We start from the raw sequence: 19,887 nt of genomic DNA on the forward strand, positions 1-19,887 counted from the left end.
AAAACAGACATACCCAATTTAAATAGATCAATTTCAAGTGAAATAGAAGAAGTCATCAAAAGCCTACCAACAAAGAAAAGTCCAGGACCAGATGGGTTCTCAGCCGAGTTCTACAAAACCTTTAAAGAAGAGCTCATTCCAATACTTCTCAAAGTATTCCATGAAATAGAAGAGGAGGGAACCCTCCCAAAATCATTCTAGGAAGCCAATATCACCCTGATACATAAACCAGACAGAGACGCATTAAGGAAAGAAAATTTCAGACCAATATCCTTAATGAACATTGATGGAAAAATTCTCAACAAAATCTTAGCAAATAACATACAAAAATATATTTAAAAAAATAGTGCACCACAATTAAGTGGATTTTATCCCAGGGATGCAAGGTTGGTCCAACATCAGGAAATCAATAAATGTAATTCACCGTATCAATAGACTTAAAGTCAAGAATCACATGATTATTGCAATAGATGCAGAAAAAGCATTTGATAAAATACAACACCCCTTCATGCTCGAAACACTAGAAAAAATAGGGATAGTGGGAACATTCCTTAACATTGTAAAGGCCATCTATGCTAAGCCCATGGCCAATATCATTCTAAATGGTGAAAAACTGAAAGCATTCCCCATAAAAACTGGAACAAGGAAGGGATGCCCTCTTTCACCACTTCTATTCAACATTGTCCTCGAAACTCTTGTCAAAGCAATTAGACAGACCAAGGAAATCAAAGGGATACAAATAGGAAAAGAAAACTCAAACTATCCCTATTTGCTGATTACATGATTATATATTTAGAGGAACCCGGAAATTCCACCAGAAAACTTTTAGACTTCATAAGTGAATTCAGTAAAGTAGTAGGATATAAGATCAATGCTCATAAATCTAAAGCATTTTTATACATAAGAGATAAATCTTCAGAAAGAGAAATTAGGAAAACTACCCCATTTGCAATAGCTTTGAAAAAAAATAAAATACTTGGGAATCAATCTAACAAAAGAGGTGAAAGACCTCTACAATGAGAACTACAGAACACTAACGAAAGAAATTAAAAAAAACCTTAGAAGATGGAAAGATCTCCCATGTTCTTGGATAGGAAGAATTAATATTATCAAAATGGCCATACTACCAAAAGTACTATACAGATTCAATGCAATTCCAATTGAAATCCCAATGACATACCTTACAGAAATAGAGCAAGCAATCATGAAATTCATCTGGAAGAATAAGAAATCCAGAATAGCTAAAGCAATCCTTAGCAGGAAGAGTAAGCAGGGGCTATCGTAATACCAGAACTTCAACTATACTACAAAGCAATAGTAACAAAAACGGCATGGTATTGGCAACAAAATAGACAGGTAGATAAATGGTACAGAATAGAGGACATGGACACAAACCCAAAAAAATACAATTTCCTCATACTAGACAAAGATGCCAAAAATATGCAATGGAGAAAGATAGCCTCTTCAACAAATGGTGCTGGGAGAATTGGAAATCCATATGCAACAGAATGAAACTAAACCCCTATCTCTCACCCTGTACAAACATCAACTCAAAATTAATCAAGGACCTTGGAATCAGACCAGAAACCCTGCATGTTATAGAAGAAAAAGTAGGTCCAAATCTTCAACATGCCGGTTTAGGATCAGACTTCCTTAACAGGACTCCCATAGCACAAGAAACAAAAGCAAGAATCAATAACTGGGATAGACTCAAACTAAAAAACTTTCTCTCAGCAAAGGAAACTATCAGCAATGTGAAGAGAGAGCCTACAGAGTAGGAGAAAATCTTTGCCACTCATACTTCAGATAGAGCACTAATTTCCAGAGTATATAAAGAACTCAAAAAACTCTACATGAAGAATACAAATAACCCACTCAACAAATGGGCTAAGGAAATGAACAGACACTTCACAGAAGAAGATCTACATGCAATCAACTGATAAATGAAAAAATGTTCAACATCTCTAGTAATAAGAGAAATGCAAATCAAAACTACCCTAAGATTCCATCTCACCCCAATTAGAATGGCGATTATCAAGAATACTAGCAACAATAGGTGTTCGTGAGGATGTGGGGAAAAAGGTACACTCATACATTTCTGGTGGGGCTGCAAATTAGTGCAACGTTTCTGGAAAGCAGTGTGGAGATTTCTTAGAAAACTTGGAATGGAGTCAACATTTGTCCCAGCTCTCCCACTTCTTGGCCTGCCCAAAGGACTTAAAATCAGCATAGTACAGAGATACAGCCACAAAAATGTTCACAGTTGCTCAATTCAGAATAGCCAGATTATGGAACCAACCTAGATGCCCTTCAATTGATAAATGGATAAAAAAAACTGTGGTATATATATATATATACACGGTGGAATATTACTCAGCCATAAAAAATAAATAAATTATGGCATTTGCAGGCAAATGGATGAAATTGGAGAATATCATGCTAAGTGAGATAAGCCAATCTCAAAAAAAACCAAAGGATGAATGATCTCGCTGATAAGCGGATGATGACACATAATGGAGGGTGGGAGGGGGGCCAGAATGGAGGAAGGAAGGACTGTATAGAGGGAAAAGAGGGGTGGGAGTGGTGGGTGGGGAAGAAAAAAAAATAACAGAATGAATCAAAAACTATTACCCAAGGTAAATGTATGATTATAAAAATGGTATGTCTCTACTTCATGTACAGAGAAACAAGATGTATCCCATTTTTTCACAATAAAAATAAATTTTTTAAAAAAGCACATTTGATACATCTAGCCTACGGAGCATCCTTGCCTGGCAACACAGCACCCTGTGGCGTTTACCCTGTGATCATGTGGCAGACTGGTACTTGTAGCTACTTCCAGTCCCTATCCCTGGAAAAGATCAAAATCCAAAGTGCCATTTCTGCTGAGTGCCTATGACTTTAGCACCATCATAAAGCTTAAAAATCCTAAGTTGAACCATTGTAAATTAACGACCATCTGGAAAGGCTCTATAATCTTCTGCCATATAAGAACATTTTAAAAACTACTGTAATTCACTAACATCATAATTCATGGAAGGATATTCTAGCGCATTCTGTTCAAACAGAAAGGATACAATCTCAGAATAAAGGATCTTTTAAATTAGTTTTATGTAAAACTATATACGTAAAGTTTAGGGAAACTTTTTTCTCAGTCTGTTGTGAGAAAATTAGGAAGTTCTTCTGTATGAGGGGTAAAAATCGACCTCACTAGAATTTTCCCAATAGTATCAGTATTTCTTCCAGAACATACAACAAATCCAGCATCAAATCTGTAGATTCTTAGGCAAAGACACCGTTGGGTAGAGATTAACCAATGGAAGTAAAAAGAACCCATGTCTTGAAGCAAAAAGAGCAGAAAAATATCTAAAAAACACTACTTAGTGTTTCAGAAAACTTTTAACAAACTTCTTTACCCAAAACCATTTAAAAATCAGGTTGGCGTAAGAGGTGTAACCCAATGGTAGGGAGAATGTTTAGCTTGTATGAGTCTCTGGATTCTATACCCAGCGACAAAACAAAACAAAAAAAAGTCGCTATCATTTCTTTTTTCTTTTTTGGTTACTCTCATTTTTAAAGGGATGACTAAAGCTGAACTACCTGAGTACAGAGTGACTATTAATTCACATATAATTACAATGACATATTATTACATTTCAGCTTCATAGCTAAATGTCATAGGAGCCCCTGTGACAAAAGACGGTTTAACGTGAGAAAGGCATACAAATTTACTAAATACACATTTTTTTTTTGTGACAGAGGAGACTTCATAAGGAAATGAAGACCAAAAGAAAGTGTTAAACCTGGCTGTTTTAATACTTGGTTTGATGAAGAGTGAAGAGTCACACAGAATTGGGATAGTACACAGACCATGAGTGAATTTGGGGAAATGGAGTAAGCCCTATAACTTTATTATACTTTAAACTTTTTCCTAAACACTAACTTTAATGCTGCCTACTATTCCACCAAATGTATTTAATTAGTCCTCTATTCATTCACATTTATGTGAATAGCTCTATGCATAATCTGGTTATTTCCCAAAGGTGGCTTCTTAGATACAGAACTCGGTGGCAACAGGTATAAACAATTTAAGATTCTTGGTATACATATTTAAATTTCCCTCAGAAATTCCAAAGCGGTGCATGAGAATTTTACTTCAACAGTCTTCCTAACAGTGAATATTATCAACCACCATTAAATTAAACATCCTAATCATCATTTACAATTAATATCAGGAAAAAAAGAATCAGCTGATATTTGAAAGAAAAAATAAGATGAATAAGTAGAATAACTAACTCTGGAGAAAATAGATATAATTTAGGGGACAGAAGGGAATTTTAAAATTTCTTGTTCATATCCTCAGAGAAATATGAGAAGATATTGAAAGCACTAAACGAACCATGGGTTACTGTCAAAGAGAGTTGTTAAAAAAAAAATTCTCGGTAATTAAAAACTAGGATTGCCAAAGTAAAAAATTTAATAAAAATACTGAGAAGTGCACTTGCAAAAATCTCCCACAATACAGAACAAGGGAAAAATGATAGAAAATCTTAGTGACTAGTTATCTGCTCTGGTTCATCTTAGCCCAGAAAATAACAACTTAAATTTCAGAAACTGGGGGTGAGTGGGAGAAGCATAGAGGAAAATGTAAAGATAAAAAATGTCCACATGAAATCAGTGAGTCAAAAAAGTTGGCAAATGAAAGGAGAGAGCCTTACGTATATTATCCAGTTGACCCCAGAACCAAAACTTCTGGCAATTCTCACACTTGGGGTTGCACCTCATACTCAAACAGAAGAGTATGAGGTGAGGTAAGTTCTCCTCTTGTTATGTCACACAAAAGATGTCATCCATAATCCTTAAGAATTAAAGGTATTTCTTGTTATTGGCTTAGCTGCCAGAAATAACTACAGACTTAAATTGTTCATTACCATTTAAAATCATTACTTATTAGTTTTTCCTTTTGGAATTTCTTTCAAGGTTCACATAATCATTTTATAAAAATGAAAACCACATTTTGCAAAGATAAGATAATACATCAAGCTGTTTCCCACATGCAAATGTACCGTGAAGGAACTGACAGGGTACAGTTTTGGAGACAATAGGTGGAAAGATGTGGGTTCATCTCAGAAGCCTTCACTCTGCAATCATTTGCAAGAGAGCCCTTGTGGGGGAGGTAGGAAGAGGTATGAGATATGAGAGGATGAATCTAATCCATGGTGTATTCCATAGGTGTAGACAAGTAGGGCATTAGGAAGCACATAGAGAATACATTTTTGAGAGGTGCAGGGGGAGTTTACATGGATCAATGATAGATACAGAGAAAGAACAGATGAGAGGAAACCGTGAGACCAGAAATGTTTGGTGAAGGACCTTGAAGACGGTCAGAAGGCGAAGGTTTTAATCGCAGGTTCACTTGTCAAATTTTTTCAAAAAGGGATTGGGGATATAGCTCAGTGGTCCAGTATTTAAAAAATATATATTCTTGAAGAGAACTAGAGGACACTCCCAATATTCAGATACACATGCATACTCTGTAAATTGCTCCTCTGCAAGAAGAAAAATCTTTGCCTGAAACAACATCTGTTGTCTGCCCACATCAAGGTACTCTACCAGTAGTGCAGTTTACTGGGATCAGACAAATAGGGACACATTGTTAGTATTTGTTATGGTTGTCCACATTTAAAGCAATGTCCTAGAGCCTCAGTATCCAGAGTAATTAAGGACACTATTCTGTCAGCCATTGTACTCAAAATTACACATGAAGTACATATACCTGGGAAGAATATTATCTTGCCTGTTGACCAGAGCTCCATCTTATTAAGTAAGAGAAAAGGATAAGGTTTTAAAAAAAAATCTGCTGTGTGCTAATAGGGGCTGATCCTGGTAAAATGGGAAAGCACTTTCCCTTGAGAAAACCAGAAATTTTTTTAGGATAATAGCATTTTCCTTTGCATAAATTTCTAATTCTCATTCCATTATCATCACTAAAAACAATTTGCTCAGAGAGCTTAGGTTCATATTCTAAAACTTACTGATGACCTTACAGGGTAGGAGAAATGTATATATTTAACCCTATTCTTTTCTTTTCTTGGCTCAGACCATGACTCCTCGACTTATTATCCATGTGACCTTGAGCTAGTTACCTAACCTGTTGTTGCCTCAGTCTCCTCATCTTCAAAATGGGGACTACACTAATACGGACAGTTTAGGGAACTTGGGAGCTAAATGATATAATATCTGGAAATACTTTGCTAGGTTTCTGGCTCCTACTATTATTATTTAGCTATTTAAAATCGCCTTTCATCTGTAAATAAAAAAGAGGATAATTCTTTTGCCTAACTTACCATGTGGACGTGAACATAAAAGGAGATAAAACACCACACGGCTTAGTACATAATAAACTCTCGATAAATACTAACTGGAATTTATTACTCTGACTTTTCAACAAAAGAGAAGTCATAATTCCAAATGAGGTCCCTTCAGAATGTTCTACAGAAACACTGCCACCTAGTGACACATCTACAACTCCTCCAAGGTTCCCTCTCAGAAGCCCTGGCTCTCGGACCTTTTTCATTGTTTCTGGCTTGTTGATGGAGTGGGTTCCTCTCAGTCCTTTGAAGAGGTACTCTGAAACAGTGGGTCACTGCTGACTGGCCTCTGCTGCCTGCCATGGGCTCAGGGACCTGGGTCCAAAAGTAAGGAAAGTTCAATGCAATCATCCGCCTGTGTGTGCTCCCGCTTCTGAGCATCCATTTGCTTCTCTCCTAACTAGATTGACTAAACCATGGGCATAATGTTTCCTTAAGCAAAACCAACATGAAAAATGATGAAAAATCCCCAGAACAGCAAAGCACAAAGAATTAACTAAGGCATTACTCACAAAACCATCACACAGTGAATCACTTTGGGGTAGTGGGTAGCTAAAACCGATAAGGAAGAAGCATGGCAATTAAACAGTAGGTCACATGTGGCAGCGGCCGGGGAAGGAAGTATTATCTAAGTGATGCAGGAGCAGGCTCCAGAGCCGCAGAGCCCAGCGGCTCTCAGCAGTCTTCCTGTGTTCATGGATCAGAACAGAAATGACCTGAAAACAAACTGGGCCAGTTGAAGCTCACTTAAAGATCAAACACTGAAGTAGATAACTAAGGGGTGAATTTGCATCCTATGTTTGGATGTCAGATGTTTTTATAACCTGGCTGCTTTTTGAAGGCAAAGCATATGGTAAAGTATTCCTCAGTCTTTTGATATTGAGGAAGTTACCCAATTTCATGAGGACCCTTGAAAATCTTTTGTTTCAATTACTCAGGTAATAGAAGTAAAATGTCTGAGAGTGGCAATAAAATGAGGTGAGGACTCGATTGCCTAGATTTCTATTTCTAATTTCTGTGTGATGTTTTATTAAGGGATCCTTGTCTCCAAATCTTGGCACCGTCCTCACTTCAAAAACCCTCAGTTGACCTCCTTAATGGTAAGGTCAGATTTTCCAGCAGTATTCTTACTGAACCAGCACCCACTATTATCGATTACATGACATTTATATGAATGATTATCTCATTACTGATTCTTCTTCCCCCTTGACTATAAACTCTATGAGGGCAGGGTCCCTTTCTGCTTTGCCCAGCATCACACGTCCAAATTTACCACAGGTTGAAGGCGCTGAATATATGAGGAAAACAGAGATCATTCATTGCCGGAAATTAATGATCCAGAGCTAAACCTGTCACTGCATAGAGATGGATATGGCCAGTGGTAAAAGACCTGAGGGCTCGTTCCATGTCCATCTGTGTGTTAGTTAAAGATGACTGTCTCACAGATATCAGGGGTGAGAAAAACTGGAGGTATAGTGCCAAAAGAGGGACAAAATTAATTTGGTCAAAGGAGGGAACGTAATATCTCACTCCTCTCTCTACGACCAAACTCTGTTTAGAGTTTATGTCAAGAACAACTTAATTTTCTCCAAAGTAAACTTTGGATTGGGTTTAAGTGGTTAAAATTCAATTTCGTATTTGTGGTACAAACTCAATTAGTATAGAAGTTTTAGAAAAAGGATAAGATGATTTGGTAACATTCTACCACATTCCTATTCTTTATGATCATGATGCTGAAAAAAGTCATCAAATACAAGAATTTGAGTTGAAATAAAACCCATAATCTGGTTTGGGGAAAAATAGTAAGACGTGTGTATGTCTATGTAATTATACGAAACAGTCTCAGAAAATTAAAATTGATTTTAAGAGTTTTCAAATTAAGCAGAAAGATATGCTTTGTGAGATAGGGAAATGTATTCACCAACAAGTCTATTTTGCCCCAAAGAGTTAATTAGGCACTGTTTCATAGATGTGATGCTAAGATAGGGGTTTAAACAGAACACATTGCTTTCAGTTCAGGATCCTAGATACATGGAAGTCAGAGTTCACTGCACTCATAGAGGGAATGGGAATAAGAGGTGCAAAACATAAACACTAGGAGGAATCTAAAGCAATCATCCTGAAGTCAACAAAATATCTGTTTCAATATCACCTATTACAGATTTTTAGACATAGTCTTGTCCTTTTGATTTACACAATAATATTGGGCCCATAGTATTCTAAATATGCTGCCTAAAATTCACCCCGTATTTTTATTATGATAACAGGGTGGAAAAGTCAAAGAAATGATCTTTTTTCTTAAGCTTATATTCTATTTCCATGGTTGACATGTTAACATTTGTTATTGTAAAAAAAGAAATTGACTTCTTCCTCTATAAAAAATAAAATAATGTTTTGTTTTCAGAATATTTTTTGATTAAGGGAATTAATTTAATCTTTCTACTGCAGTGTATTTTTGAGGGTTCCAATGGATTATGGAAAATGAAGAACTCCACTGCCTTCAGCCTAATGAAATACTTATTATGGGGTGAGGTAAAATTAAGGGGGCAATTAAACTCCTGATGTCAATAATTTTATAGCCTTTGCTTGATTTAAAGAGTACAATGATAGTCTAGTAGTCATCTAGTGGTTGGAAATTAGCTTTAAACTCTCTGGCTGTCATATCTAATGAGTAATGTCCCAAATGGTTCCAAATGGGCTCCCCAAAACATGACCTATATGGGGTTAGGAATCTTGGAATGTTCTCCTGTGAATATACACAGAATGAGAATTCGGTGTATCACAATCTGTTGACAAAGGTCTAACATTCTGTGAGTCTCTCATCTTACGAGTGGATTCTAAGATAATTGTGCCATCTCAACAATATGGTTTTTTTTTTTCTATTTTTCTCTGTATTTTCTCGATCTTTATGACATTAGGCCTTTGGAAAGCCCTTGTAAAAAATGTTTTCCAAGATACATATGTACTCAATCTGCACTTTGAGATTTATGATACTAATTACATGACTGATGTACTTTATAGATTAAGTGAAATCACCTCAATATTTTGACCTTAACTCATTCAGATCTGGCATGTTCTGAGTAATGTGGTTATTTCATTTAGGCTTTAGTTTATGTTTTACATTATCACCACATCTTGGCCCATCAATCACTAGTGCTGTCTTAGGGAGATAAAAGGAAAAATGTTAAGATTCAGTGCTGATAAAGGAGGTCTGAAATTAGGGGTCTTACAAATGTAGTGGTAGATGGAGGCATCTTTCCAAAAGTAAAACTGATCAAAATAACTGAGGAGAAAAAATAGCATTAGCATCAAAGTAGTAAAATTGTAACCAATTTCTCACTCTACACTAGTGAGACCACTTAAATCTGAGTGCTTGCCAGTTTCTTAGAGGACCGAGTTTTTTCTTGGTTATAATATGCATTGTGCTATGGTTTGAATGTGAGGTGTCCCCCGAAAGCTCACCTGTGAGACAATGCAAGGTTTGGAAGAGAAATGATTAGGTCATAACCTTAACTTAATCAGAGAATTAATCCCTGATGGGATTAACTGAGTGGTAACTGGAGGCAGGTGGACTGTGACTGGTGGAAGTGGTTCACTGGGGGACGTGGCTACGGGCATATATTTTGTATCTGGAGAGTGGAGTCTCTCTCCCTGCTTTCTGACCACCATGTGAGCTGCTTCCCTCTGCCACACTTTTCCACCATGATGTTCTGCCTCACTCTGAGCCCTGAGGAATGGAGTCTGCTGTCTATGGACTAAGAGCTCTGAAACCACAAGCCCCCAAGTAAACTTTCCATCCTCTATAATTATTCTGGTAGGGTCTTATAGTCACAGAAGCAAAAAAGCTGACTGAAAAGCATAGATAATCCCTAAAAGACTAAAAATAATCTTAATGTGTACAAGACAAAAATATGACAAATGCACTAAGGGAGTAGTTCCTCTTCAGCCAAAAAATACATAGTATGGTGTACTTGTACCTTCTAATTACCTCTACAATGGTCACAAGGAATTTGTTGCTCAAAATAGCTAAAGTACCCAGGTTTGTGAATATTTACTTTAAAAAAAAATCAGTGTTTGCAAGATTATTCCTGTTTAAAAAACACTTTTATTGTTGGTATTTGATTGAACTTCATAGAATGAGTCAGAAAAGGGCAAAATTTCATCCATGATATCAGGAATTGTCTTAACCCACAGCCTGTGTTCACCAAAGCTTGCCATGGTTGATTTGTTAATGTGTTATGTTATGCTATGTGTCATGCAATGATTAAGTGATCATAGTGTTTCTTTAACGCCCCCCCCCCAAATTGTTTTGAGCTTTTTCAAGATCTAGTATAGTCCATGTCAATGCCAACTCTCATGAGCATCAAGGTGGAGAAAAATATTGAAATGATTTCTATCAAATAATTTTGATGACTCTTCTCTGATCCCAAGAGAGGGTTAACTGACCCTGAAGGAAGGTCTGTGCTTACCCCTATCATAGCATTGACCATTCTGCAGTTGAAACTGCTTACTGCTGACCTGCCTCTTGCTGAGCTCCTTCAGAGCAGAAATAGTATCTTACACATGGAATGTACTCAATAAATACTTTCAAGCTAATAATTTTAATAACACTAGATCAAAACTGTATACAAAGAATGGGCTATACAAAAGCAAAATAGGGAGTAGGTTTATTTTATAAATTCCCTGATATTGTGTGTACCAGATATGCTTTAAATGATCTTACAAAAATTTGTAAGGAAAATTCGAAATTTTTATAAGGAAGCGTCCACCTGTTGCATGGACTCTTTTTGTTTTTAAGTTAAGCAATTTCTACTTATTCTAAAGACGTTTCAAAGTCTTTGTTAACATTAATTGAATATAATCCAACCAATGTTATTGTGTTCCTAGGACTTGTTCAAAACCCCCGGGCCCAGACCCATGAAGTCAGAATCTCTAAAAGTGAGAGCCCATGTCATTGTGATTACACAGTACAACCCAGGCTGGAGGGCACTGATTTAGACAGATTCTTCCATTAAGTTATTCGTGAAGAAAATGAAAGCTTAAGTAATCTATTCAAAGTCAGAGAAAATGGAAAATAGAACACAAGCTTCCAGTTTCCCAGCACAGGGGTCTGACCACCAGATGGAATTATATCTAACAACACCGGCAGATCACCCACCAGCACTGACAAGTCAGGTCCACGGCACCCATTCATTCACACTCTTGCATGCCAAGTGCTAAGAAATAGAAGATACTTTTACTTTCAGAGGTAACAATCATGACAAACTAATTAGGAAGCCATAATATGCATAATGTAAATCCAGAGAAGATATAACACGAAATATATTTAATGGTAAAAACACATGCTGAAAGAGTCACGGGAATTCAGAGAAATGTAAATTAACTCTCGAAAAGATCACTCAAGGAGGAGACAAGACTTACCAAAACAAAAACTTGAAATTACAAGTATTTTCAAAGACAATGAATGATATTTCAAGATCTTTCCCTAACAAGTCCAATAATTCTAACAGATATGTCCCTAAGTTATTTAGTATTGGTTTTATTAAAGAAGATTTAGTAGATTTGGGAGAAATTTATAGCCCTTGCACAATTTCCAGTCATAAATCAAAATGTAGATACAGTCATTTTGTCACTGAAAGATTAGGTCAATTGGAGGGAAAAAAATCCAATTAACGGCAAAGTAAGATGAGTTATTACTAATAAGCTCATGCAGCTATGAAGAATACTCTTTCAAAATATTTTTTCAGACACAAAGTAGATAACCTATTTAAGGGGCATGGTGATAATATTCACTGTGCCTCATGTAAATATCATAAAAATACAAATTTGGTTGATACTGAAGAGCATATTGGAGAACCAGAAAAGGCCAGTTTTCTATAATATTGCAATCACCAGTCATCCCATAACCGTCTTCTTTTCATCCTTCCCTTCATATGTCCATTAAACTTGAATTTCATCTCTCCTCTGACATCGTCCACTTTTTGGTTTGGTTTTTAGATTATTGCAAAGTGCTTATACTAGCACCTTGAATACAGATACTGGTTGTTACTGTGCTGTGCACTCCCAGAAATACCCAATATGATTGAAAGAGTCCATGGTGAGTGGCTAAGACATGAACCTCGGACTGCTTAAAGTCAAACCCAGACTCTATCACTTGCCAGGAGGATGATCTTGAGCAATTTACTCAACTTTACTCAACCTCTATGTATTTCAAATTCTTCATCTCTAAAATTAGAATAATAAGAGTATCTGCCTCAAAAATTTTAGTGAGGAAATTTAAATCAGTTATATTTGCAAAGTGGTTAAACCAGTGCCTTGAGTACAGCATTTCTCAATGGATTTTGGTGGCTATTTCAGTATCCTAGACTAACAATTCTTCAATGGACATTGGGTGGAAAGGTTGTTAGATGGGAAAATGATATAGAAATAAAACAAGTGATGAAAGAATAGCATATTCACTACAAACAATAGCACTTGATGTTTTTCCTGATCTACTTTAAACTTGCAATAAAATCCTAGATAACTTCTGTAAGTTCTCTTTGATCTGAAAGTTATGAAATAATTACATTAATACTTCTTGCTCTCTTCCAAGTGGCATGTAGATTAATTCTATAATATTTTTCATTGAAGCACCCGAAGATCACATTTTACAAGTATAATATATTATTTTTAAATATCTTAGTTTCTCTCCAATGCTTTCCAGAAGGATGGAGTACTCCTTTTGACAGAATCCTCAAAGAGCTGAATATGTATTTGTTCAGCTTGGCAGCCTTGGAACCTCATAGGTGCTAATTGTCTAATGGTATAATTAGAGACATGGTACTAGAGTTTGGCATCTGCAAAAGCACATATAGTGAAGCCAGATACAGGTCTTATCTGGAGACTGTAGTGAAAAGAACAAAGTATTGTGACAGCATCTTTTAAGGAAAGTGGCATTGTTCTGACATATACTGAAAAATGCCCAAATACCACAGCATAGGTTTCATGACATTAACCTATGTAAAAGCATCGAAGTGATGACTTCTCGAATTCAAAGTGACCCCTTCTCTACGATCAATGTCTTCAAGAGAGATAAACCCAAGTGTTGTGGAGGATGTTTAATGCATGACCCAAGAGAATAAAAATGAATGTTAAACACTGATTTATTAAGTAATTTCTGCAAAAGCTGCACCTAAGAGATACATCACAGGGTCTGAGTTATTGGAGGAGAATGTCCCAGCCTGTGGGAAAGCGGCACAGGCTTCTTGAATTTACAACTTGCCGAAAGAAAGGGAGGTGGGGGGAACTGCTAGAAGAAAACCTACCATTCCATTTGGAGGTGTGATAAATTGTGATTTGTGGAAAGTGCTCATTTCTAAGCCTGTGTGTTTTATTTTATTAGCTTATGCCATTGCCTGTCGCATTTAAACACATGTTCTGCCGAGGAAACTAACGGGAAGCTGCCTCTGGGATGCAGAACAGACTCATGCATCTTATCCTGAGTGGCTTTTCCTTCAGTAGAAGATGGCTGTCCGTTTAGGCCTTGATCTATACCCCAAACCTTTGCAGAATGATGCTAGATTATTCTGAACAACACTCTCCATCTAATTTCACTTCAAAGGCTTTCAAAGCTGAAAAGAGCCTTGGAGATCATCTAGTGACAACATTCTCATTTTACAAATAAGGAAGTGGAGACTCAGAGAGCTATGAGACTTGGCCAGGATCACACACCCAGGACCTGGTAGTCTGGACTGGATTCTAGTGCCCAGGCCTTGGACCAATGTCCTTTCCCTTGCTTGAGCTAATGTCTTAATTAGGTTGGATTATACTGCATATACTGCACCTGCTTGAGTATTTAATTTTTTACCTGAAAACAACTTAGAATATTGGGAAAACTCAAACGAAAAAACATAGGAAAGCAATGGTGTTGCTTATAATGAAAATTTAGGCAAAAAGGTCAAAATTCATGTTGCTCTTAAATATGTAGAGAATAATATGGTTAAGTGGTTTGATCAAAATGTTAGTTCTTAGTGGAATGAATTTGACCTAAATTTGCTATGTACATATATGAATATATCACAGTGAATCTCTGTATATCAACAAGACACTAATTTTTTTTAAAAAATTGTAAGAAAATAGCAGGAAAATCAGTAGAGTAGAGCGGATGAAATGGGAAGGAAGAAGGAAGGGAAAGGGGAAGCACCAGAGACTAAATTAGAGAAAATAATATTCCATGCATTTATAATTATGTCCAAATGAATCCTAACATTATGTATAACTAAAAAAGAACCAATAAAAAGAAAAAAAATTGTTAGTTCTCAACCAGGTAACAGAGAGAAATCTGGGAGTGGGAGAAATCTGAAAATGTTGTTTGCAAGGATTTTAAACTCATCTGATCCCATTCCATTTTAAAATCTCATTTTATATCACTGACTTCCTTACCATTCAACCAGAACACATGCTTAGACAACCACGAGTACTTCTTTCATGACAGTTAATCTGATTCTCAGCAATAAGCAAAAGAATACTCTGTTTGTGCAATGCAAAATTAACTTTACATAAAAACTTCATAATACCCACAAATGATTAAATCTATGTGTCCGGTACAGCAATCTTATTCAACAGAGCACTGGTCTTCTTTTATTTTTCTCTAAATATTTATCTACGTGTAAATAAATATATGTAGATGGCTCTATCTCTATATTCACATACATCTATCTATAGGAGTATGTGTGTGTTGATTCAATTCCACCACTGAATATGGTTGGCATTTAGTACCTCAGGGAAACTGAAAGTGATATGAATATCACTTTCCCTTAACCTTCACTTTGTTTCTGGAGCACAGGGTAGCCAAAGTTCCACAAAGTAGACTTTTTGATTTTTCAAATCTTAACTCATTAAGGCTATTTAAAAAGCTCTGAAATTCTTGGATGGGACAATCTCCCAATAGACAGTGAATGAAAATGCATAATTTAATACTAGATTGTAAAACTGATCGCCAAAGTAAACCTTGAACCAAATCAACTTTAATTTAAGTTCACTTTTATTTGAACTTTAAGCACCAAGTTCCAGTTTTCCCAAACCCTTTGCCTTGTGATGCTCAGAGTTATAAGAAGCTAGGATATCGGGTATCCCTGCAGGGTGGCATATCTGAGAATCAGCAGTGCTGTTTGAGTAATAGAAGTCAGTATCTTCCTGACGGCTTCAGAGACCCAAATGTTCGCCTGGACCAGTGGTAGTGAATTATTCATGCAGATCCCTAAAACCAAACTAAACACGCAATCAAAAATCTGTTTTTCCTCAATGCATGAATAATTCTGTAGGGGAGGAAAGATTTTTCTTCTCTCCTCCCAGGTTGGAGAGCTGAGTCTGTAAAATAAACTGACGATAGGCAAATAAGCAGAAGAAAAGGCACACGACTGTATTAATTGTTAATATGATGTGCATGAAAGCATCACAGAATAAAAAGGTAGATATCCAAAAGAGGGGTGAGATTTAAGAGTTCAAGTACCACCCTAATGGAGAAAGGGGATGGAGAGGTAGGTCACTAAGGGGAGAGTAAATGATTTTTAGGAAAGATGGATGGCCTCTTAGAAGAATGTTTAGGAGCTATGATAATTTGTGACAAACCATCAGGGTGTGATGTCGACTTCTAGTGTACTTTCCTCCCTGTTTGGTAAAACTCCAGGGAAGGGATTGACAGCAGTGGAGTTCCTTCTGACGGATGTATCCTTAGGCAGTTACGGAAGTTCATAGTTCATGGAAAGATTCTGCCTGCATTTGCCCATTTTTCAAGTGCTTTCAGCTCCAAATAATCAATATACCAACATGGCATATTTTCAGGTAGCAGGTCTGTTATGTTTTGGATTTGAAGTGTCCCCCCAAAGCTCTTGTGTTATTGCAGGAATTTTTGGAGGTGAAATGATTGGAGTGTAAGAATTATAACTTAATAAGTCTGTCCTAGTTGAATGGTGGCTGGAGGAGGTGGGTCAAGGGGTGCATGGCCTGAAAGGTTCATCCTCTCTGTGGCCCCTTCTCTCTCTCTACTTTCTGTCTGCTGTGAATGAAGAAGTGCCCCTCCACCTTCTGCCAGGATGTTCCATCTATGGGCTGAGACCTCTGAAACTATAAGACTAAACTTTTCCTCCATTGAATTGTTCTCAACAGGTGTTTTGGTCACAGCAACAAAAAGCTGACTAAAACAGTGTCCTAAACTCCTTCATATTTGGGGGGCAACATGTTCAAGTCTCACACAATATGTAATCATTAGGAAGTAATTATAAATATTGATAAAAAGAAAAAATAAAAACAACTCATAATCCCATCACTCTCAGATAGGTAGCATTATACATAGCCCTCAGAGCACATTTTTTTCCCTAAAAAGTAAATGTGAATCCTATTGTGTTTTATAACTTGATTGTTTAATTTCTCTTTAAAGATATAAATATTCAACCTTTTATATCATTTTCAATATTTGTATAGAATTTCCTTGTAAAGATGTTTGCTTTTATTTTGCAAATCCCCTAATGTTGGATATTTAGTTTGGTTTCAATTAAAGTAAATGATGCATTGAACTAATGTTGGATACTTAGTTCACTTGTAATTAAACTAATAGCTGCATTGAACTTCACTGAAGGTAAATCTTAGAACAATCCATAGTTTATCTCTTTTTTTTGTTTGTCTCTCAGTTTTTATTGTCATTATTTGAATCATAAAATCAATATATATATTCTAGAAACTTTTGAAATTTCAAACATATAACAAAATAAGAAGTTAGTAACTTATTATTTTACCATCCAGAATCTCCTTTGTGAACATTTTGATGTTCCCTTTTTTCCCTGTGATTGCTTACATTCTTTTTTGTTTGTTTGTTTGTTTGTTTTCAGTACTGGGGATTGAACTCAGGGGCACTTAAACACTGAGCCACATCCCCAGCCCTATTTTGTAATTTTTTTCAGAGACAGGGCCTCACTGAGTTGGTTAGGGCCTCGCTTTTGCTGAGGCTGGCTTTGAACTCGAGATCCTCCTGTGTCAGCCTCCTGAGCCACTGAGTTTACAGGTGTGTGAAGTTGTTCCTGACTGTAAATTACTTACATTCTTAAGTTTCTATTGTGTATACAATTCTACACTCCTTTAAAAATACATAACTAAATGTCTTTATGCCTTTTTCCATATTAGTGATGATTTACTTTCTCTCCAACTATGTGCCCTCAGGAGATGGTCCCCATGCCTGATATTCCTTCTTCCTTGCTTCATTCTCTTAGTGCTCTCATCCTCAGAGGAACATAGTTTATCTTATTCCTTAGGATATGCTTTAGAATTGCTAGTTTAGAAATATGCTAATTTTAAACATTTATTATCATTTCTAAACTGCTTTATGGAAAGGCAATATTAAGTAAAATCCCAAATAGTATAGTCCACATAGTACCTTCTATTTCACAATGAACTTCTGAATTTTCTATGTGACTGCTTAGAACCCTAAAGAGGTTTTTCACATCTTTCAGTACTGTCATTGCTGGTTATTATCATTTTCTCAGTTTTGGCAAACAGAAGCAGGAAATCATCACAGGGCATTGTCATGTTATAGGTCTTCTTATTAAATGTAGCATTTAGTGAGTGTTTCTGAGAACAAGCACCTCTAGAGTAACAACCCTGTGCCATTAAATATTAAGATAAATATAAAGTGGTTCCTCCTTTCTAGAAGCCTGCATCTAGAGAAGACTGCTGGAAACAGGAACCTTCCAAAGGACAAAGAGGCGGGGGTCGGTGGTTAAGGAGGAGCTATTTTAAAGAGGGTGAGTGCAAAATAGTGAGCTGGCCTGGGGCAGTCACAGGATTGAGTGTATTCAAAGGAATGCTCTGGGCTACTGCAGCTCCTCTAGCCTGTCAATGGGTTGATCTGCAGTTCGGCTGGTTACATTCGTAATAAGTTCTTCGTTTCTGCTTAGAAACAATGGAGTGATTTTTTTCCCTAATGTTCAGTTGTCACTTTCCTTTTATGTGAACCAATAACAGTGGGCTTTCTCCCTTCTATATATTTACCTCTGACCTGAGATTATGCAGCCAAGTAGATGCACCTCATTTTTGTCAAGTAGGGTTATCATGTTCCTGGCAGGTGTGTGGCTCATCAGAATCCTTTATATTTGTGCACATGCCTTTTTTTTTTTTTTTTTTACATTATTCTAAATGCATGTGTAGCACATATTATCAATCCCCAACATCAGTGAACTGAACTGTGTGTTTATGCAGCCGCTGATTTTCTAAGACACCCACTTGGAAAAGGGACAAAAGTTCTGAATGTACCTTTTTGTAAATCAGAAAATATACAGAGTCCAAATTAAAAAAAAAAAAAATGATAAGGGTTTTCAATTCAAAAGCCTTGCCAACAGGGGCAGTGGCTGTGCACACACTGGGCCATGAAGAGAGACCTCTGCTTCAAGCATCTTCTTGGAAGCAAGAATCACTATGTGGAATGTGGTGGCATTTGTTTCTTTAAAGAAAATGAGTTTTGCAGGATTGCAATGTGTAGTATTCATTTATTATTTTTTGTAGTATGTCTATACAACAAGAGTTTATAGAATCCCTCCTACACTCTTCCACCCAACTGCTTGACCTTACCAACTTCCTGCCTGTGCCTCTTTGAGCTGCTTCCAACTTCCATCAACTCCTCTTGCTAAGCAGTTCAGGAAGTACAGTTTACATCATCTCCACTGAGTACCAATCATCCCATGAGAGAGACAAAGGCAGAGGAAAGGTTCCTTTCACAGATGACAGGGGTAAGGGAATGTCACCCCCAAAATATGGCACTTATGCATACTGAGTATTTCTAACTGAAGAAAACAGGGAGAACCTCAGAATCAGGAAGACTTCCTCAACTTCTGCCACCTTTTGTCCCCTGAGGTGAGTTAGAAATTGAAATTGCCCTCATTCCTTCACCCCTGAAACAGGCCGTAGAATATAGAGAGGCCATTAAATGACCTTCTCTCTCACTTTTCCCCCCAAAGATCCTCATGTGACAGATGTCCTGCCCTAAACCCAGAGGAAAAGAATGTCACCCAGAGAAGTCACAAGGAATATGGATGAACAGAACTTACTGTTCACCACTCCCCACCCTGATGTTATCATTGGTTCACACCCTTTGGCTTCCATCATACTTCTGCACAATCCATAAAAGTACAATTTTCCCTAGGTCTTTGGGTTTTCGTTTCTGAAGGCACCTGTATGACCAAAAACATCTATCAAATAGATTTGTTATGCTACTTTCTTCCTAAATCATATTTTGTCCTAGGGTACTCAGCCATGAACTCAGTGATGGACAGGGAAGATAGGAATTTTTTACCTGCTACACAGATGAGGAGGCTGCAGCTCAGAGAGAATAAGTGTCTTGTCCAAGGTCTGCATTTTTTCTGAAGGACGCTCTAGGTTCCCTGAGTGTACATGCAGAAAATTGGTAGGACACAGGTCATTCTGTACCCTTTCCAAGGAAGAATTCTCTCTAGGATTTAGTCAGGGGAAGGTTGTAGGGGACTGTGTCCTC

This window comes from Sciurus vulgaris (assembly GCF_902686455.1).
Source record: "Sciurus vulgaris genome assembly, chromosome: 4".
NCBI lineage: Eukaryota > Metazoa > Chordata > Mammalia > Rodentia > Sciuridae > Sciurus > Sciurus vulgaris.